Source organism: Aotus nancymaae, unplaced genomic scaffold (assembly GCF_030222135.1).
Source record: "Aotus nancymaae isolate 86718 unplaced genomic scaffold, 86718_ANA_hifiasm-v0.15.2.pri h1tg000008l, whole genome shotgun sequence".
NCBI classification, from domain to species: Eukaryota; Metazoa; Chordata; class Mammalia; order Primates; family Aotidae; genus Aotus; species Aotus nancymaae.
The window spans coordinates 7,382,669-7,406,015 of record NW_026988419.1 but is presented as its reverse complement, the minus strand read 5'-3'; the positions used below and the strand labels follow the sequence as shown (position 1 = coordinate 7,406,015).

At 39.7% G+C, this 23,347-nt stretch overlaps 1 protein-coding gene across 1 annotated transcript in view; it reads right to left on the bottom strand.

The window, feature by feature from the left end:
• Positions 1 to 5,774: 5,774 nt before the first annotated feature.
• IRS1 (insulin receptor substrate 1) overlaps positions 5,775 to 23,347 on the bottom strand; it is a 67,557-nt gene continuing 49,984 nt past the window's right edge. The window contains exon 2 of the mRNA XM_012446319.3: positions 5,775 to 10,409. The gene's annotated coding sequence lies outside the window, so the exon portion shown is untranslated. The remainder of the gene's footprint in view (positions 10,410 to 23,347) is intronic.

Sequence of the window (23,347 nt, the reverse complement as noted above, 5' to 3'; positions counted from 1 at the left end):
CTATTTTAGATGAATCATTAACATTTCCTCCTGAATGTGTGTGTGTAGGAATGGGCTGTGTTTGTGGGTGTGTGTGTGTATGGGTGGAATGTGTTTGTGTATGTGGCTGGCTGTATTTGTGTCTGGGTGGGGTGAGGGGTGTGTGTGTGTGTGTGTGTGTGTGTGTGTGTGTGTCTGTGTATTTGGCTTCAGTCTTTTGTGAAAAGCAAATGAGAAGCTGCATGTACCCCAGTAGGGTAGGGAAAAACTTTTAATTAACAGTTGAGTGTGGTCAGGCACAGTGGCTCACACTTGTAATCCCAGCACTTTGGGAGGCCAAGGTGGGTGGATCACAAGTTCGGGAGTTCAAGACAAGCCTGGCCAACACAGTGAAACCTTGTCTCTACTAAAAATACAAAAATTAGTTGAGCATGGTGGCAGGGGCCTGTAATCCCAGCTACTTGGGAGGCTGAGGCAAGAGAATCGCTTGAACCCGGGAGGTGGAGGTTGCAGTGAGCCGAGATGGTACCACTGTACTCTAGCCTGAGTGACAGTGCCAGACTCCGTCTCAAAAAAAAAAAAAAAAAAGTTGAGTGTTAAGAGGTTGATAAGAGACAACCATGGAGCACTTCTATCCTGACTCAACCAAAGGCCTTCGGAAGCGCTGGAGAAAGAGGTGGGACTGAAGAGTGGGACCTGGGGAGGGGCACAAGTTGGGTCCGGAGTATCAAAACTGCAAATCAAGAGATTCTCCGTGGCATTTTTTGACAACCACGTGTCATAAATGTATACTCAGATTTTAAAGGACATGGACTTCTTTTTCAGTTTCCATGTGTTTGGATTATTAATGCAACTAAGTTGGAATCCCACTTTCCAACTGGGTGAACTTGGACAAGGCCCCTTCTAGACCTTACTTAGGGTGTGATGAAGGAATATTGGGATTTTAAGATTAAAATGTCAAGGAAATACCTTTCTATTTTATCCATGATTCCATTTAGAACAATGTTTTTTTTAAATCCAATAACCCCCGGATATTTTATTTTCCTCTGATAGGTTACCGTGCACTGTCTTTCTGGACAGAATCCATGTTCCTGGAACTCATCTCTATTCTCAGAACTGCAGCTGATCATAAGTTAGAAAACAAGAATGGAAAAGACCTCCCTGTTTGTTGTCCTTCCTATGAGTTGAGGTTCTGTCACTCTGGGTGCCGCAATCTGCTCTGAACTTCCTGTGGACCCTTGAGGAAACCCAATGTCTATTCGAAAAGGACAACTCTAACTGATTACTACTTTTTTTTTGTTTTTAATCTACAAAGACGGAAGTATCAACAAAAAAGTATCATCCTAGCTCTACTCTAATTCAGCTCAACTGTATTTACTTGCCCGGCTGTAAAATAGTGTTCTGGTGTTTGTAGATAAACACTTGTAAGAAGTCCTATGAGCACTTCAACAATCAATTGCATAGGGAGCCAGAGGAAATCATAAACTCTGTCCAGAAGCACTGTAATTGCAGCAACAAAACTCCAACATCTATAGCTTTTTTAGCAGGTCCAGGAGAATTTCAGAAGCCCGGGGCAAGGGACTTCGCCTCAGATCCCAATTCTGTCTTGAAAACATCTATGGCAGGAGCCAGAAACATTTTCTATGAAGGGCCAAATAGTATTTAACTTTTCAGGCCATTCAGTCTTTGTTGCAACTACTCAATTCTGCTGTCCTAGTGCCATAGGCAATATGTAATTGAATGAGTGCAGTTAGTTCTTGTTTAATAAAACTTTATTTACAAAAACAGGCAGCAGGCTGGATTTGGCCTCCAGGTCATAGCGGGGAATTGATCTTTGATTTATAGACTATGGAGTAGCAAGATTAAATCTGGAAATTCACTAAGATTCTCATCCAACTCCCTTTGTACTTTTAAATAATATTTTATTATTTTCTTTCTCCTGATAAAAAGTGATACTATTATTATAAAAATTTACAAAAAAATTGAAAAGAAAAATTATCCACAATGCCATCAGACATGCCACTTTTTAATATTATGGAGCAGAGCCTTCCATTTACATATATATATATATATAATCTTATTTTATAGAATTAGAATCTAAATTCTGCATGGTGCTATATATAAAAATTTACTTAATATCCTTATTTTCATGCTATTTCCTATATAAGTTTAGACAAATTTTGCTAATTTCTACTGTATCATTTCTTCTCTCACATTTACAATTATGGAACTTTAGTCCTTGAGATTTGGGGCAACTAACAGAGAAATGGGAGCAGATAGGATATTGACCAATGAACTCCAATAACATGTTCCTCTAAGGATATTGTCTAATGAACTCCAATAACACGTCCTTAAAGCACTTTGGGAGGCAGAAGTGGGTGGACCACTTAAGGTCAGGTATAGAACAACCCCAGAGAAAAGAGGTGTGTGCGTGTGTTTGTGTGTCCATGTGTCTGTGTGTGTCTGTGTGTGTGTATGTTATTGGGAAACCATTTATTAATATAGTTTCCCATAGCCCTTGTTAAAATCTATATTGTTTCAAACCCTTTAGAAAACTCTGATACAGGTGGTCTGCAGCTCAAGCTTTGAGAAGCACTGGGTATATATCAGAGAGAAGACTTCAATCATTCATTCACTTCAGGTGAGGGCTCATTCTCCAATTCAGATGATACTCAAGCATCCACCTCCCCATTTTTCCCGTTGCCAATCTTGGCATTTTTCTCATCATTTATATCCCTAACAGATAATAGTAAAAGTTCTAATATAAAAGGGTTTACAGGAGGTAATACATAAAACCTAATGCCTAAAATCACAGCTGTTAGGATTCCACGTGGCTTTCACATTTAACCTACTGTCCTTGTGTGTTCCTAAAATAAAGCCAGATATTTCAATGCTGTTGATGAAAAGAGGTGCACTTATTGGGAAAATAAATAGGGAACCAGAAAATGACTTTTGACACAAATGACCTAAGCTAGACACCAAGACAAAGAATGGAAATAAATAGAAAAAGGCCCTGTTACCTCATAGGGTGAAAGTTATCAGTTGGCTAGAGCTTTACTTTCAGGCTCATGTGAGATGATGTTTGCTCAGTGAATTTGTTACACAAGGCAGCTGGAGTAACAATGATTTTAATTAACGGAAAATTATTTTTTAAGTACTTGGAAACCAGAGATTTGCAGTGGTGTCAATGAGAATATAAATCATCAGGAAGTCCTCAGACCAAGCACAGTGGCTCACGCCTGTAATCCCAGCACTTTGGGAGGCTGAGGCAGGTGGACCACTTGAGGTCAGGAGTTCAAAACCAGCCTGGCCAACATGGTGAAACCCTGTCTCTACAAAAAATATGAAAATTAGCTGGCATATTGGCATGCACCTATAATTCCAGCTACTTGGGAGGCTGAGGCAGGAGAATCTCTTGAACCCAGGAAGCAGAGGTTGCAGCAAACCAAGATCTTGCCATTGCACTCCAGACTGGGTGACAGAGTGAGACTCGTCTCAAAAAAAAAAAGTCCTCAGTGTGGAAAGCAGTTCCTCCATTCAGCAGCCTGTGACCACAGACTTACCCCTTATTTACCTCTGGATTGCTGGGAAAACAAAATGATTGATATAAATCCTGGTAGCTAACCTACAATAAATGCAGAATAAATGTTGCTGTTTTTTATAATAGAATCACTGAGGTAATTACAAATTCTGCTTGGCCATTATTTCTCAAAGGCCTTTCATTGACAACATTTTACTTGCTATTGTTTGTTTCTGTATATGTGTAAAGGTAATAAGACAATTATGCTATAAATTGCACTATTCATTCCAACTAGACTTTCCTCAAATTAATACTAATTAGTGATGTTTACATGTAATTTCAATAGAGACTAGAGTGATGTTTGCTTTGCAATACCACTGGGAGGGAAAAATCAGTGTTTAAGTATAAATGGAGGAAGCTAATATAAAGTGAAGATCAAATAATGACTTTAAGCATTTACTAAATTGTGATGTGTGCTGCTTCTAAACAATAAAACTATCATCACTTACACGGGCAGACAGAAGGAAGATCCCTCTAGCCTGGTGCACCAAATAAGGGTGGAAAACTCAGTCTTTATACTCTCAGTGGAGCATTACACTCATAAAAATTTTTGTAATAATATTAAATTTTTTTAATTAAAAATTTTTTTCAGATGGAGTCTCTGTGGCCCAGCTTGGAGTGTGGTGGTATAATCATAGCTCACTTCAGCCTCAACCTCAGAGGCTCAAGCAACCCTCCCACCTCAGCCTCCCAAGTAATCAGGACTACAGGTGCACACCACCTCATCTGACTAAATTTTTAATTTTTTTGTAGAGATGGGGTCTCACTATTTTTCTGCAGGCTGGTCCTGAACTGCTAGCCTCAAGTGATCCTCCTGTCTCAGCCTCCCAAAGCATTGAGATTATAGGCATGAACCACCATGCCTAGCCTTAAAATACTAAAGTATCCAATAACATGAGTTTGCCCTAAAGCATAGGACACTTCAATCATCTTCTATTTTAAGTTGTTTAAGCAAGGTAGCTAAAGGAAGCAGGGGAGGACTTGACTGCTTTCATACTGGCAACATGATTTATTATTTTCAAAAACGGTAGGTGTTATCATCCCTTCTAGCGGTGAAATGACCCATAAAACTCCAGTTGTACAGAAATCAGGATTTCCTCAACTTGCCAAGCAGAAGAGTCTCCTTCTTAAAACTACACATTCCTAGATCACTCTAGAGAATGAGGATTTCTAATAGCAGCTCTAGTAATCAGACAAGTTTGGGTAACTCTTTCCAGCACTGGTTCTTAGCACTGACCACTTGCTAGAATCTGCTGGGAAGCCTGATCTATCATGTTGGTGCAGCAGCAACAACGATAACGGATGTCCAGGCCCCACCTCTGACCAATTCAATCAGCATGCATCCCCTGAGTTGGCCTGGCCATGGGCATGTTTTCTAAAGCCACTCAGATCATGCGAATACGCAGCCAGCCCTGAGAAACACCAGTTGCTTTGCCTCAGTACTCAGTGTCATCAAGACTAGCGGGACTGGTCTCCTCTGGGAGCTGGTTAGAAATGCAGGCTCTCAGGCCTGGCCCCAGACCCTGGGATGGCAATCTGCATTTGAACAAACTCTTTTATTATTATTATCATTATTTGAGATGGAGTCTCACTCTGTTGCCCAGGCTGGAGTGCAGTGGGATAATCTTGGATCACTGCAACCTCTGCCTCCCGGGTTCAAACAGTTCTCTGCCTCAGCCTCCTGACTAGCTGGGAGTACAGGTGCCTGCCACCATGCCTGGCTAATTTTTATTTTGTATTTTTAGTAGAGTCAGGGTTTTACCATCTTGGCCAGGCTAGTCTTGAACTCCTGACCTCGTGATCCACCCACCTCAGCCTCCCAAAGTGTTGGGAGTTACAGGCGTGAGTCACCACGCCTGGCCGAACAAACTCTTTAAGAGATCTGTGTGCACATTGAAGCTTCAAGCATGCATATTAAAGAAACAGAAAACTTTCCACCAAGAGGATGGAGTCTTACTCCCCTCTCCTCCCTCCCTTTGCCAGCACCACCATCAAAAGCAGCTTGAAGTCTTAACTGAGGTCTTTTTCTTCAAACACGTGGCCATTGGAAGCCAACTGAAGAGTTATAGGGTGAGGCCAACTTATCTGTTCCAAAATCATTTAGGAAAGTATGTTAAACAGCATACACTGCTCTTACCCAATCAAATGTCCCAGCAAAATTTAATTGGCAGTTTGTTTCATGTCCAGCAATCAAAGACATTAAGGACCACTAACATTTACATCCATGAATTCATTTAGACAGTTTTCTTTAATTGATGATGAAGACACTACAATTCTAAGTACCAGACAGAATCAGGGAAAAAAAAAAAAAGAAAATAAGCATAACACTATAAAGAAAACTTGGAAAAGTGAAACACTTCTAAATAAAAAATATATACCTGGCCTGGTACCCATTACATATATACATAATACATGTTATACACATATATACAGTAAATGTTTTGGTAGCAATACAGACCATGCATTGGTCTTTGTGTACACATACGAAGTAGCACCGGGAGCAGCACCACCATCTTAAGATGATAAACCAAACTCCACACACATTAAATGAAAATACATATGTGTTTAATTTGGCCCACCCTGTAGCCAAGAGGTGTAAGGAAAGTACTTTGCAAGAAAAAATTGTTTTGGGAACTACATTCTTAAGCCAATGGCGAAGTTCTAAAAAGATTAAAAAAAAAAAAAAAAGCTCTACAAATGTCTATGCACATACAGACAAGTTTTCCTGTTTACTGAATTTGTCCTATCATATGTCATATTGGTTAACACTGGAAAAATTAACAGCATAAGCAAAGAGAGATTTAAATGCCAGGTGAATGGCAGAACTCTAAAACACCAGATCTTTCGGTGTATACGTCACAAATGCCAAGTCATTGACAAACTAGAAAAGAAAGATAACTCTCCACCTAAGTTACGTGTTTTCTAAACATACTAGCTAATTATAAGCTCTTTATTCATAATAAATTCCTCGAGTAGGGTTAAGCACCTCCAATATCATTCCACCTCCTTCCTGCACCTAATCTGATGCTCTCTTCACAAGCTGAGACACACAACAGGCTACAAACACATTCTCTACCCATACTTAGGAAACTAACTTATAGAACTATGGAAGGACCACGAGGTTCTGTGGCACTGCCTTAGAAATGATGCACGGCACCAGTGTTTATCTTCAGTTCTACTGACTTGGACGTTGTTTTTGTTCTCCATAACTGAGCTCACAGTATGGAGGTCTTTCAGTCTTGGCAAGGTCATATTTCCTCACGTTTCTAGAATAGCATGCTTCTTCCTCTCAAGTTTCTTACCAGCCTATACACATACACATGTGCACGCGTGCATGCCCCCTATATAGATATACATACATATACAGCATTACCTCCAACTAACATTCATCATTGATGGCATCCTAGGAACGTTAACTGCCCTGTCAAGTCATTGCAAAGAAGAAATTTCATATTGGCTTCCACCCATTCTCCTTCCCATGCCTACCAAAAGGGTCATGTCTCTTCCCAGTCAAGGTCTTAATTCACAGTGTCTGGATTCAGGGCCTCCTTGTGTGATGGACTGACCTACAGAGCTCTCTGCAAAAGCAGCATGAGACCAAATATGGGATCACTGTCACCAGCAGTTGGGACAATGCATATGGAGACTATATTTCATGGTTCTCATTGTCTGTGGATAGTGAAACCCCATCCCCCCTTTTTTTAACCACCTGCAGTAAATAAAATTAAGGTTTCCAACTTCGTGGTATATTGCATTCAGGATGCAAGATGGAATAAAACAGCACTTCAGTATTGTAAAATACTATTTCTTACTGTACAGAAAAATTATTTCTTAATACTTTAAATGTCTCGAATTTAAATGACAGCTAGAATACAAAAGCCAGAAAAGAAAGAAAGGTTAAAAATCTCTACTTCTGGCTAGATGATTTTTAGTAGCTCCATTTTTGCAGTCACTAGATCAGTCAAGGGAGTCCCTGACCTTTGAAAGTCAGCGAGAAATAGCCACAAATGTAACATCAGTACTGATTTGTCACTATTGACTCAGATGGTTGATCATTAATGGATTCTCTTCACTTCTAGCTGGTTCTAGGGCCATTCTTTTGCCGAGAATGAAGATATCATCAAAGTCATGAAATATATTTGTTCTTTTCACAAAAGAGAATTTTTAAACTCTACCTAAGCCTCTAAGAAAGAACGCTGTGAGAGGTTGGTGTCACGAAGAAAAACCCACTAACTTCTAGGTTAAACAGAGGCCACCAGAAGCCTCAATAATGAAAGCCCTTGGCTGGCCTACAACCCTTTGAAATGGATAAAAGCCAGCTCTCCTCAATGGGAACTGAACACAAGGACTTAGCAGCTGACGTTGCTCAAAGTAAACCCTTCCTGTCGCCAGAGCATGAGTTTTTGGTTTAAGTACCAGCAACTTCCAGTTTTAAATCGGTAGTTTGATGCCACCATAAAAACCAGGTCAGGCACCACTAGAAGCAGCTTAAATAAGAATTTCTATCTTTATGGTATTTGACTCAACAAAAAAGTCAGAGAAATAGAGACGGATTTTTCCAGTCTGTTCATTCCTTTCCTCATCCAAAACATGTTGATAATTACACATGCAGAGGTATCTCGGTAACACATATTCAGAATGTAGGTTCCTTGAGAAACAATAACCAGCTTTACAGGAAAATGGTTGGGATTGACTTTGTTCATTGATCTCTCTTTAACTGTTTTAGTCCTCAAAAGAAAAGATCAGGGCAGCTTGCTCTCTTCTTCCACTAGCAAGCGTATGTATCAGACTACTTGAAAAAATGAAAAGTTAGTTTGACTAAGAAAGTCTTTTTTACAAGAGTAAAAAACAACTTTCCTATCAGATTTTCCAAATGGGTAGTGCTCTCTACTAATAGGAAATGACGTCATTCTGCAAGTTCCTTGAAGACAATGGATTCTTATGACTCTAGACCCTATTTATCTTAGAAATTGATGAGCATGCAAATGATTAAAATCTGCAACAATGAACATTGCACGACAGTCTATGAGGTACATGCCATCCGGTTGAATGAACAGTAACGTGGGCCTCAGCAGTGTGAGGGGTGCCATGTATCTCCGCTCCCTTTTGAGTAGAGCTAGGGTCCCCTAACAGTTCATCAGGAGGCAGCAGCTGCTACAATGCCCTCCAACCCTGACCCCTTCCTTGTAGTCCCCACTCCCACCCAGGGAGCTTAGGCACTCAGAGAAATAAAATGTTGCTCCTTCCAATAGTAGGGCTGGGAATTCCTGATAGAGAGTTTACATTGACTCAGTGGGAGCCTGATATTTGCATTATTTCACTTAACCTTTTTGGAAGTTTCTAGGTAAAAAGATTTAAAAATCTGTCAGCAATATATTTAAATGCATTCATTGCCATTTCTTTTTCTCATGGAAAAAATTCAAAGACGTGTATACTTTCCAAACAAGAAAAGAATTAACATTTTCACTGCTGGCCACATGTTTCAGTGGCAGGTCATTAAGCTTTTACGTGCTTTCTGTACACTGTGTTTTATTAACTAATCACTAATAGGCCAGCACCCACCAAGGCAAAGGGGCCAATTACATTCAGTTAACTAATGTAACACTGGAAGTTCTCAAAAACATGAGATAAGGGTCTTAGGGAAAGTGACATGTAGCCCTGGTCATGATGAAAAACACTTTCTGGAATTTTAATTTCTGGTTAGCAAGCACTCGTCTTACCATCTTTATCAACACAATGCAGGAAACGAAATATAATGTGTACACAGAAAAAAAAAAATGGTGGGAGTAGAGTGGGAAACTAACAGAAAGTGGGGGTGGGGAGGGGAGAAAAGAAAAGATCAACAGCATCTAGTTTATTATGAATAGAAAGACATTTCCAGAATTTACAAACACCCACATTGTTCGTTCCAAAGAGAGCTTTTGATTTGAAGGAATCACCCATGTCTCCTTCTCTTTACAATATATACAATGGAAGACTTTGATTTCCTCTTCTTGTAATTTTGCTTCCATTCAATTGCTGATTTTAAGCTGACACTTGAAAACACCCAGTCGAATATATCCTTCTCAGTTTAATTAACATAGCCTATTGTCTTACAGGAAAAAATACAAAATTAAGATTAATTCTTATAAGGAACTCAGCTCAACATCAGGTTGATATTACAAGAAATAGTATCAGCAAATATAACTATACAATTGAGAACCATCTATGGCACTATGATTCTTATTATTTTTTCTGAATTACAATCTTAAAACAAGGATCACACCCTACTCTACTCTTTTAAGCCTTGTTTTAAGCATTTGCTCCACTGTTTACAACAGAACATTGTATACCTCAGTCCTACATCCAAAAAAAAAGATGTGCTGTAAGAAAAGTTACATTTTCATTAAAAAAATTACACATATAAATCAAAGCCTATGTTAAATATTTAATACTCTCTCCACCCAATGTCAACAGTTTTGTATGAAATAATTTACAGCGATGCTTTGTTGTACACAATTTCAGCAGCAGATGAAATGTATCTTGTAAATGCATTGAGAGTAAACTCATTCTCTCAAGACACGGTGGCGGGCACATCAGCTCATTGTGGCCAGCTAAGTCCTTAAAGTTGAAGACGAAGTTTATGCAGACTCATTGTTCTGGTGTCACAGTGCTTTTTTTGCTTGGCACAATATAGAATGTGCAGTTCAGTCAAACTCCTGAGGATTGGATAAAGTAAACAAACTGAAATGGATGCATCGTACCATCTACTGACAAGAAAGATATGAGGTCCTAGTTGTGAATCATGAAATATTTAGAGTCTGGGTACCTATGAGTTAGAGGATTTGCTGAGGTCATTTAGGTCTTCATTCTGAAAAGAAAAATGAAAGAATTCATCACCATAGGCATCTCAAAATGAACAATCACTACTTGAGAACCTTTCTTTTAAAAGGGGCAGTGTCATATAAACTGAAGCCACAGGCACAAATAGTACTGTGCACCTAAATAAGATCAACAAACTGTATTTAGCTTTTTATTTATTTCAAAATGCAAGTCTAAAGAAATCACTAACTAAAAGTAGTCAATATGAAATCTGTAAACAAATCAACATGATCTAGATGTTTCAGAGGTTCAGCAAAGAAAAAAATGGAAAATTCTTTGGTGTTCTGACTGAATCATAAACATACATTATAATTGCTATACAAAATGACCATCAAATATGAGCAGGTTGTAGTCAGTCTACATTCCATCTCCTCCTGGTTAAAAGTCACTGCAGATTTTAGAATGTGAAGTTGCAGAGCTTCACATTACAAAGTTAGAAATCAATGTTTAATGTGCACAAACATTGTTTGACATGAAAATTTTAGATGCAAAGGGAGACCCAAGGAAACCAGACCTACTTAATCACTAAATAAGAAAACAAAAGGATTCAGATTTACATCTGATAGAAATAAGTTATTTAGGCAGAAGCACAGCATTTCTTCTTTGCAATTCAAGAAGGTAAATATTAAAGGGGCACTATCCATGATTCCCCTTTCGAGTGAAGACTCTTTTCTAACCTCATAAAGCATCTTTTACCCAAGTATTACATTGCATAGTCCTTTAGAGGTCCTTGTTTTTCATGCATTCAAAATGTATCTATAAATAACAGTATCTATAGAATGCACTGAAGGGTATTTAGCAGAGAGCATAGATAAGAAATACTTATTGAATAAGTACATGGTTGCAGTAAATACTAGGAAGTATACAGAGTTGGAGTCTGTTACCAGCCCTGCCTTCTAGCAATCCTAGAAAGGAAGGCAAGTTCTGTTCATAAATACGTGGCATGGGAAGTAGACATCGGTACATGTCATGATACATGCATGGGAGTAAAAGCTCTAGACACATGGAGGATGGAAAGAATCCTCCCAGCTAGGGGTGTAAGGGTATCACCTCACTGATACACTTGGCTTGGTTTGGGAAGAAAAACAATAATCTGGGGATGTGGAAACAGAGTCGTGTCTATGTTGCTTCAGTGTTACAGCCCCAGAACATAGCACAAGGCTTGCCACATAGTGGTACTTAATAAGTAGGGGTTAAATAAATGAAAAGGAAAAGGACACTTCCCCTTGAGGACATATGACAAGGTCCTATGGGGTGAGAGGGTAGCCATAAGCAGGCTAAGTAGAGGATGTGGCTTCACTAGACCCCAAGATATCTGAGGAGGGGTAGAAGGAATTAAGTCTACAAATGTAGGTTGAAGTAGATGGTGAAGAACCTTCAATGACAAGCTAAGAGGTCTTTATCTAATTATAGAGACAATGAGGACATCCTACACTGTGATATGGTCAAGATGTAGCAGTAATAATACACATCATCTACAAGGATAGTGACAGCTTCTAAAATACACGAAACCTAAGTGTGGACCAACATATCAGGTTGGTGCAAAAGTCATTGTGGTTTTTGCCATAAAAGAAATTGCAAAAGCCACCATTACTTTTGTATCAACCTAATATCTTTTTCCCCGTCTCCTCTTGAACGGAATCATCATGGCTGGGATCAGTCACCATTCATTATACAACAGTTTTCTGATTAGTCAAAGTTTACCAAATGAGGACTCTAGTTTTAGGAGATTTCTGTTTATTTTTAAATATTAACCCTGCCTCTAAAAGGCAGGTAAACAAACTATTGAACTGACTAACGAAGACCTGGCATGAAGATCCCAATGTAAAAACAAACAAAAAAGAAAGCATTCCAAGTTTACCCCTTTAATCGCCAGAGAAACAGGATTTACTCTGTGTGGTGTCTACAAGTGAAAGGAAAGCCCATCCCTACGCAAGCTGCTGGTAAGCCAGGAAACTCCTCACAACAAGCTCCAGATCTCTTGTTTACTGTCAAATTTCTCCTGAATGCATATAGGAATGTTCCCACCAGAACATATAGATTAGAGCTCAACACTGTTTCACACCTCTGGGCATATAATTAGGCAGGAAGGCCACATTTTATTAAGGGACTTGTGACAAGCAAACAAACTGCCGAATATAAAATGGGGGAAAGGCAAAGGGCATATGGTATGTTTTTCATTTCATATCTGGCTCTTCTCCAGAAGGGGTGGGTGAACAGCTTCGTACAGGAACACACTGTACCCTCTTTTATCAACACACGTGCCAACCTGCATGGATGCATAACAACAGAGACCGGGGGCCCGTGAGGAGATGGAAACAAACGCTGCTTCACTGGGTGCTGTAATCTATTAGTTTGGGCCACTTGGAAATGATCCCTGTCATTATCCACAAGTACATTCAAAGAGCAGGAAATAAAAGGACATATTGATTTTATGGATACCTTCCTTCTGAAATCTTACTTAGCACACTACTTTCCAAAACCCTTCATCCTAAGTCCTCATCAACACTTGTCTAAGCCACAAATGCTGCCCGTTGGTGGCATCGACATAAGAGACTATGAAAAAGTGAAAGCAAGTGGTAAAAAGTGTGAGGAAATGCTGATGAGGGGGTGGCGACAGGAATGGGCAGTAGAGGGCTGGACAAATGTAACGGGAAGGTCTGAAGTTCACACCTGTTTGACTTTGTACAGGGTGTGTGTACGTGTGTATGTACATAAAGTTGAGTTGCCAAGTAATGACACGGACATCCTTCAGTGAGAGCTGTCCTTCATCACAGCCACCTTGGGAGCTGCATACTTATTCCAGTCATGCAGCCATTGTTTGCAGCATTTTTGGAATGCCTGCTCAGCCTTGGGCATATTCTTTTGAATAGTCTCTATAACAGCCAGTCTTAGCCCTCTGAGGACACGTTTGATCTTTGGAGACAGCCAAAAAGCTTTGAAAGCCAAATATCGTGAATAATGGGACTGATTAAGCCGGGTAATAGTTCCCAGCGAGGTATTATCTAAAGCCAAAGAGCTCCAAAACCAAAGTTTGAAAAGCAGAGTTGTGTACAACAGTGCTCTGATGAGTTTGTTGGAAAGGAAGTCTCCTCACTTTAGAGACAGGCCTCAGCATATGCTTAATGAGACTAAAGTTCATCTGTCCATATCTCCCTAGCTCTACATACTGGCAATCAAGCAAGGCTGAACTTCAATAAATTGACTCACATAAAAACAGCAAACATTGGTGTAACTTAATATATTTTTAAAAAGAAAAAAAGCAATGCCCATACTAGGATCTTGCAGTCAGTCATTCAATAATAAGCATAAATACAATGATAAAGACTAGAATAAACAAGGGAAAAGCCCACGTAGGCATACATATGTAAAATACACTTTATATATACGCGACTTCAATTGACTGAAGAGAGACAATTGACTGACCAGAGGTAGCAAATACTGCTACAAAATTTTACAAATGCAAAAATTCATTTGTAATAAGCAGAAACTGGAAACAAAAAAGCAAAACATTTCCCTAAGAGAAGACACTGTGCAAATATCAAGTGGTGATGTTCCTGCAGTACATTCTCTCCAGTTACATCATTGGGGAATAACTTCTGAAGGCAGAAATACAATGCACCTGTCACAAGATTTAGTAGCAGGAAATTACATTTTGACAAAATTTCATCACCACATCAGTATCTACTATACCCTTCTGTGTGTATCTTCTCATAAGATAAAACCCACCTAATCCTGTTGCTAGTAATGAAAAATGTAATTTTTAAAGCATTATCAAATAAGTCAACATTTGAGCAATGCTACTTGAGACCTATGGATTATTGCATTATTGCATCTAGTAGGAATTTACATCTTCTGGACTCTATCCACTTAAACTATGCCTACAATAGCTGAAAAACAAATAAAGGCTTTGCTTCCTTTTACATTGTCTCAGCCTACCGATTGTTCTCACTGGGAAAGCAGCTGGAAACAGCGCAAGGGTATGATAAGTGTGATGGAAAGATCTGTACACTTCCAGCAATGCATTCTTGGACAAAACCATTGACAAATGTTTTCATCCTGTATTTATATGTTTTGAAACTTCTTGCCAGTATGTTGAGTCAAGGGCAATATAGTAATAAAAACCTAGTTGGGGCATTGCTAGTAGTTTCTACTTTTACTAGGGAAGTAAGAGTAAAATATTTTAAGTTGCTTGGCTACTGTCATATACTCAATTGTTAGAAAGTAACTCTTCTTTATCCAACTGTGCTTTAAAAAACGACTGTAGTGATGACTTTTTCTTCAAAGAGATCACTTTGAAATCTTATATTGTAGACTGAACTAGAAAATTCATATAAATTAAATTCCTCCACTTAAAGAAATGCATCAAAACAGCATATTTCTCTTTCAGTTAACATAAATAGCTGTGTTTTTTTAATGTTATCTTGAATATAACACAGAAAATGTATAAAATACAGGAAGATGTAAAGAAGGAATAAACATGACTTATATTCCCCACCACCCAGAAAAAACACTACTTAGCTGTGGTTGTAATTTCACAATTTACTTAAAGGATTTGAACTTTTAAAATGTTACATTTAATCTCCCCCCAAAAAAGTCTAAGTAGGAAAAAAAAAATACTGTTTTAATCGTACTTAGATCTTTCCCATTCTTAAAAATCCATGACGAGAAAATTTTTTGAAATGTTATCCAATTTTTTAAACCCTCCTGGTATCCCATCCCTTTTTCATCATCCCAATGCATTGTATAATATGGGGAGAGTAGGAATTTGAAAGAAGGAAAATCTTCTGGCTCCCTGGCTTTCATTTCCAAAAGCCTAAATATTTAAGGGAATGGCACAGGCAAAATATTTGGAAGAGCCAGGAGAGCAGAAGGATTCCTCTCAGGTTAGAAAAGATTACCTTCGTGACAGCAGAGGGCTCAGTGGGTAGCTCTATACCTTGCAAGATTCTGACAATGATGCCTGTGACCTCTCTATTCTGTCTTCCCCCGTCTGCTGATTTCTTATTTCACACAATTACTTTAAACTGCATACCCATACTACGTCAACTCGTTTCTTCAGTTACCTCGCTGCTGATACAATTAATTCATAGTACCACTAACTGGAAGCAAATCATGTCTTCTAGAATGCTTATTAATAAAGCACCTTATAAAACATTGCAAAAGTATTCTTTTTAAGCATACCTGAATCTGGCAAATGAGCCCAGTAAATATATATACACACACACACATATATATATGTGTGTGTGTGTGTGTATACGTATGTACATATACAGTATGCATATATATGCATATACATATATGTACACACACATATATATGTGAGCCCAGTAAACATTATGTGTATATATAATATGTATATATAATCATCAGTCTCAAATACCTTTATAGTTCTGGTAGTAGACGGGTGTTCCTCATTAAAATTCCTACCTCAATAAAATCCCACTATAAAAATCTCAGATGAATAAAAAAGACCACTGACCTATAGACTGTGAAACACTTATTAAAGGAATTTCCCAGCTTAAAGCCTTGGTTCTAGCATCTGAGTTAGTAGCATAGAAGGAGGAAGCTGCATTCTTCTGGTCCAGCGCTGTTAGCTATGGTCATCGCTGATACAAAAAGAAGACCTAAATCCAGAGAGCCACTAAAGTCTGAGGCATGGGATAATCTCCCTATTCTTCACAAGGGAGAGCTGGGAAGTGTAGGGGCAAGCTGAAGCTTGGAAAAGGACAAAACTAAGCGGTGAAGTCTCAATGCTCAGCTCGAAAGCCTTCAGACCATAATCACACACATATACACAATCAAGGGAAGATTGAGCTGAAGTTAGAGGTAAGACCAACATGTTTGCTACTTGGATGTTGAAAGGAGAAAGCCATTTTAGCTAAAGAAAGGAAACCAACTTCTTTTAAAACAGGCCAGGATTGAGCTGGAAAGACTTGGTTTTGTGGTCTTAAATGGCAAAGGGTAAGCCAAACAGCCAAGCCAGTGCTTTCATGGAGCTGCTTAAATAGCACTTTAGCCTGGTGCAAGTCACATGGGAGAGGGCTGGTGAAAATAACAAGGTTGCTGGCCAGACCTTCCAGTGCACAGGGTTGCCAAGGAAGAAAATTCAGGGAGAGTCGCCAACATGTGAGAGGCCATCTCGCTCCAGTTCCCCTTTTGTCCCAGTGAAAGAGCTTCTGGCAGGGCTGGTGACTTCAGGAGACCACCAATGAAGAAAGGCACACGCATTAAGAAAAGAAAAGAAGACCGAAAGGCGATCATCAAGCCTGTCAACTCAGCTGAGGCCTGTGAGGCTGAATTCTGTCACTCCCATAAACTTCTCCTTCCCCAGCTACCAAAGGCAGAAGGGGATTCTGGAAACTTTTCAGGATGATTAGGAATTTGCAGAGAAGACAGACTATAAAAGAACATTTAGTTCTCAATAATTAAAAGTATTCTGTCAATGATATATTAAGGAAATATGAATAAATATTAATACATCTTTTAAGCCAAAGAATATCCACCTCCATTATTTCCCATTCTTTTCATTAACAGAAAGCATGCTGATAAAGAAAATGAGGTCAAGACTATAACAGCTCCTCCCCTCAAATGTAAATCCAAATGTTTCCAATCTCCCTTTTACCAATACTATAATTTGTTCTATGTATATGACACAGTCAAGGTAAAAGGACTCAGGGAAAAAAAAAGTCTCTCTTCATTTCAAGTCAGACCGCATGCACTGTCAGGCAGGAAGGTTTAATTTTTTTTTTTTTTTTTTTCTTGAGACAGAGTCTCACTCTGTCGCCCAGGCAGGATAGTGGTGCCATCTCAGCTCACTGCAACCTCCTCCTCCTGGGTTCAGGCAATTCTCCTGCCTCAGCCTCCCCAGTTGCTGGGATTACAGGTGTGCACCACCACACATGGCTAATTTTCGTATTTTCAGTAGAGACAGGGTTTCACCATGTTGGCCAGACTGGTCTCCAACTCCCAACATCAGGTGATCCACCCACCGCAGCCTCCCAAAGTGCTGGGATTACAGTTGTGAGCCACAGCACCCAGGCAGGAAGCCTTAATTTTTTTTTTTTTTTTTTTTTTGAGACGGAGTCTCGCTCTGTCACTAGGCTGGAGTGCAGTGGCGTGATCTCGGCTCACTGCAACCTCCGCCTCCCGGGTTCAAGCAATTCTCCTGCCTCAGCCTCCTGAGTAGCTGGGACTACAGGCTCATGAGGAAACCTTAATTTTAACAGAGCTCCACCAAAATAAACCTGTTACAAAAAGACATGAAGGTAATATGACAGAATCTTTTCTACCAAGTGAGAATGGCATACCAATCAGTCTTTCTTCTGCTTTCATGGGCACTGTTTCTGCAACATCTTCCCGCACAGGAATTACATTTCAGTTCTGAGGTTTCTATTGTAATTTCACATCACTTTTGGGTTTTGGGTTTTGCTTGTAATGGTTAGAATACAGGATACAGGTTTTATAGGTCTGGCATTGATACAAACCAGTAGACTTACATTACAATCACAACTTCATTTAGCGTATGGATGGTGAAAATTGGGAGCAAGACTGTTTCTATAATTAGACAAAAGGGAATCAGGCAGATCCTATTTTCACTACCTTTACTTTTTGTTAAAAACTAATAGATTTCTCATTCTTTGCCTCTCCCTTGGGTCAAATTGCTTCAAGAAAGCAAGAGTCTGATTCTATATTTGAGTAACTGTCTGACTTACCCAATTGTTTCTCAACCATCATCAGTTTTTCCATAATAGCACGGGAATCAGGCACTGAACAAGCATTTGCATAGACATCCCCGGTCTGCAGTGGACTGAGGTAAGAATCATTAACACCACTGACATCACTTTTGGCAGCTGGAGAAGTGGGAAAACCTGTGTTTAATCTATCTCCTACTCGCCGCAAGTTTTAGCTGGAGTCCCCGATAATATGGGTTGTGGTTGACTTTATGGAAGAACTTGGTCATGTAAGAAAAATCTACTGAACTGAACAAGCATCTTCCAAAACAACCATGAGGTACCCTCAGCTGTGGGGCCCTGATCTTCCCATACGTTTTTCTGATCCTTAAACAGGCCTAACAAAGGACAATGCCATTCCCAATAGTTCCTAATAGGGGCAAGCTCAAGCTCAGTAGAAGATTTTCCCTACAACATACAACTAAGGCAGGGGTACTCAATTCCCAGGCTGTGGACTGGTAGAGATCCATGGCCTGTTAGGAACCTGGCTTCACAGCAAGAGGTAAGTGGTGGATGAGCATTATTACCTGAACTCTGCTTCCAGTCGGATCAGCAGTGACATTAAGATTCTCACAGGGCTGGGCGTGGTGGCTCACGCCTGTAATACCAGTACTTTGGGAGGCTGAAGTGGGCGGATCATGAGGTCAGGTGTTTGAGACCAGCCTGGCCAACGTGGTGAAACCCTGTCTCTACTAAATATACAAAAAATTAGCTGGGCATGGTGGCACGTGTCTGTCATCCCAGCTACTAGGGAGGCTGAGGTGGGAGAATCGCTTGAACCTTGGAGGTGGAGGTTGCAGTGAGCGGAGATTGTGCCATTGCACTCCAGCCTGGGTGACAGGGCGAGATCCCGTCTCAAAAAAAAAAAAAAAATTATCACAGGAGTGTGAACCCTATAGTGAACAGTATATGCAAGGGATCTAGGTTGCATGCTGCTTAGGAGAAAATAATGCCTGATGAAACCATTCATCTCCCCTACCCCCAGTCACGGAAAAATTGTCTTCCATGAAACCTGTCCCTGGTGCCAAAAAGGTTGAAAACCCCTAATCTAAGGAACACCTCCAGGAAATCATCATCTTACAGAAGCAAAAACGTTTTAGCCTTTATTTTCCTTTTTGCTTTGAGGAGAATATCAAGGGGAAAATGTTGAGAATAATTTGATCTGGGATTCTTTGAGGTGAACTGTTCCTTAAAAGGAGGTCTAACTATTGAAGAAACACTCCCTCTCTGAAACCAATTGAAATTGATTATAATACAAGTTACAGCAACATATTTCAAATATATTTGACCCACAATTCTCTTTTGTTTTACCTGAAGAATATTTGTTATAGAAATGCAAGTCATAAAGATTGCTGGTCTATTCTAGTAATTCTTAAACAAAAGTCGATATAAAAGGAGCATGGAAAAGTATACCATCCAACTTAGATTTCAGAAGGCCATATATAGGCAGAAACCATATTAATTAGCTCATGTTAAAGAGAAAGCTATTAACTGTTGCTTACAGTAAAGCAATATGGCAATAAATGTGTGTTTCCTTGAGTTGCCACTTCCTGAGTGTTAAGTGAGTAATCTGTAGGCAATTTTGAATTCAAAAATGTACGTCAGGGAATTCAACTCCAAAAAAGGTTATTTTGAGAATGACGATGGAGCTATTGCATGGTTATCATGCTTTTTAAAGACTGATAATTTTGTTGAAGTCAAACTTATTTCTGAATTAAAATTTGAAATGAAACTAAGACAAGTTCCCTTATCCTTTGTCTCAATGTTCTTTTCTCTGTGATTTCAGGCAAGTTGCTCACCCTCCAAAATCCCAGATGTTTTCATCTGTAACACAGGAGAGCAATGCCCATTTCATAGGGTTCTCATTGAGATTAAATGAGACAATACATGACATTTTTGTTATCATTGTGCCTGACACATAATAAGCCCTCAATCATTAGCTCTTAGGGTAACTACTGTTATGAAGAACTAGAAAGCCTTGGATCCCACATCTCTTCCTGTTGCCTGAAAACACACCAGTCAAAAACACTCTGGTGGAACTAGCAAACAAGGATGAATCTACCGACCAAATGCCAGGCAAGGACTGAATCTCAAGCCAACGTTAGGATGCATCTTGGGAAGAGAGAACAAAGTTATTTCAGAAAGGAGGAATGGGAAAATGCCAGAACAAAGAGAAAAAGTAAAAATAGCAGTAGTAGTAAAGATATGATGTGTAATATAATTTTATACAAGGACCTGTCTACCTACACAGAAAAGAGTACAAATTAAATACTGAGACAGTAGCATTCACGTATTTTTGGGAAGATCCCAAGTTAATGCTTTCTACAGAAACATCAGAAATGGCACTTTCATTGCTTGAAAAAAAATCAGAAACTTGAAGCCCCCACTACTCTAAGTCTGCTAATCAAAGACTTCTAATACTATTAAAAGTATTTACAAAGAAATCACAGGAATATGCTTAAATGGGTGTTCAGTGAGATTCTCATGCATTATTCCTAGGTTCTAAAGCATGTTTATAATTGATGGGGGTGGGGGGAAGGAATTGGGTGGCTTTTGTTTCCAAATTCTTTTCCCCAATCTCTCATCTGAAGGAACCGAACAGGAGTGTGATCCAACAGTCAAAGCTGCCTGAGAAACTTGATGAAAAACTGAAATTGCTGCCAGATGCACATCTAATCACTGGCAGCTGGAAGAGGAGAGGAAAAAAAAATCTCAGAAAGATAGTCTAAAATAATTGATAATGCATCCACTGCTCCCAGCTCTGAGGTCACTGAAGCAGACAATGGTGCCAGTTTCTAACTGACTGCAAACACTTCTTTATTACCTTGTGTAAAGAGGCAAAATTTTTCCAATTGACAAAGAGGGGTTGACCTTTCACCTACTGACCCCAAAGCTCCTGGTCCTTTGCTTTCATCTTTCGAGTCTCACTTCCACTTTGCTCCTGCCCCTCTCTGTTTTCTCCATTATCTGACATTTCAGCCTCTTTCTTTTTAATGTGGAAAAAGTCACTTGCTTAAAAGTTCCCTAACGGCATTCTTTTTTTTTTTTTTTTCTGAGACAGAGTCTTGCTCTGTCACCCAGGCTAGAGTGCAGTGGCATGATATCGGCTCACTGCAACCTCCGCCTCCCAGGTTGGAGTGATTCTCCTGCCTCAGCCTCCCGAGTAGCTGGGACTACAGGTGCACTCCACCACACCTGGCTAATTTTAGTATTTTTAGTAGAGATGGGGTTTCACCATGTTCGCTAGGTTGGTCTCTAACTCCTGACGTCAGGTGAGTCACCCGCCTTAGCCTCCCAAAGTACTGGGATTACAGGTGTGAGCCACCGCACTTAGCCTCAACAGCATTCTTAAATGAAACTGCATATCATGTTATTGTAATGTTGAGCCGTCTGTTTGGCTGAGCTACAAGCATCCCGTGGACAGTTGTGCCCCATTCTTAATGAATAGGTGGTAGCAACTTTTAGCTAAGGAACTCTCATTAAAAGATATTTATAGTGACTGTTATGGTCTGAAACGTGTCTTTCCTTGCAATTTATATGTTGAGATCCTAACCCTCAACATGATGGTATTAGAAGATGGGGCCTTTCGCAAGTAATTAAGTCACGAGGGTGGAGCCCTCATGGGTAGGATAAGTGCCCTTATGATGAAACATGAGAGCTTGCTTTCTGCTCTCTACCATAAGAGGCTGCAATAAGAAGACAGCCATGGCAAACTAGGAAGACGGCACATCAAACCTGGGTCTGCGGTGCCTCATTCTTGGATTCCCCCGTCTAGAGAACTGTGAGAAATAAATGTGTTGTTTAAGCCACCAACAACTCCATTCTGTAATAACAGCCCAAACTAAGACAGACTCTGAGGGGATTGCAGTCCCAACAGAGATAAAAGGGATCACCCTCAGGGCCATGGAAGAGCCACACAGAAGCCATTCATCTGGCCTTTGGCAGAAACATGCTCAGGAGGCTCAACCGACTTCTCTTTGCAGACATACCTTCTAGTCTCAAGCATTACACTAAATCTCTAGGATAGTAGTTCTCTATCCGTGTGGGCGAAAAAACTTTGCCCCACAGGGGACATTTGGCAATATGTGCAAATATGTCTGGTTGTCACAACTGGGATGAGGTGGGGCAGGAGAGATGCTACTGGCTTCTCAGGGGTAAGGGCCTAGAATACTACTAGACACCTTATGACACAGTGGATGGCCTCTTGCAACAAATTAACAGTTTAATAAAATGGAGAAAAAAAATACCTGATTTTCAGTTATTTGCAAAGCTCAGGGAGATAATGAGATAAAGTTGCAGTGAACAAGGAGACAATGTTATTTATATGACCCATTCATCATGCTCATTGCCCTGAAATCTGTAAGTCAGAAAAAAAAAGCCCTCAAGGGCCAGATGTGATGTGAGAGCTCACACCTGTAATACTAGCATTTTGGGAGGCCAAGGAGGGCAGATCACATGAGGCCCCAAGAGTCAGCTTTGCCAAATGATGAAACCCCATATCTACTAAAAATACAAAAATTTGCCAGGTGTGGTGGTACACATCTGTAATCCCAGCTACTCAGGAGGCTGAGGCACAAGAATCACTTGAACCAAGGAGGTGGAGGTTGCAGCAAGCTGAGATCTAGCCACTGAACTCCAGCCTGGACAACAGACGAAGATTCTGTCTCAACAAAACAAAACAAAACAAAAATTCTTAACTATTAGATTACCTCTGTTCCAGAATTAGTCGACTTTAAAAAATAAATCCACTACCTTTATTCTCTAAGAGGCTGTTCTTAAATCAGAACATTGTTTCATAGAGGTTTTCTCTACTTTGTAAAATAAATATCCACACCTAGAAAGATAATTTATGACAAAAAAAAAAAAATCCAACAGTCAAATGTCAAATGCAAGACTGAGATACAAATTGTAGTTGCTGTTTCTGTGTTTAAAATGTCTTTTTGGGAAGACGCGTTTAGGTCTGCTTTCCCAAAATTTAATCTTGAAGAAAAACAGCAAAGGAGGGAAGCACAGGGCACATATATCATCATCCATGAGTACACAGGGTTCCAGATTCTAAAAACTAGACAATGAACAGAACAAGTTGATTTCCAGGTATTTAAATACCAAAGTTTTCAGAATGAATCCTAAGGCAATGGTAAGAAGAACAGATCCTCCTTAAATATATCCACAGGAGCTGCTGCAGGTCCCAGAG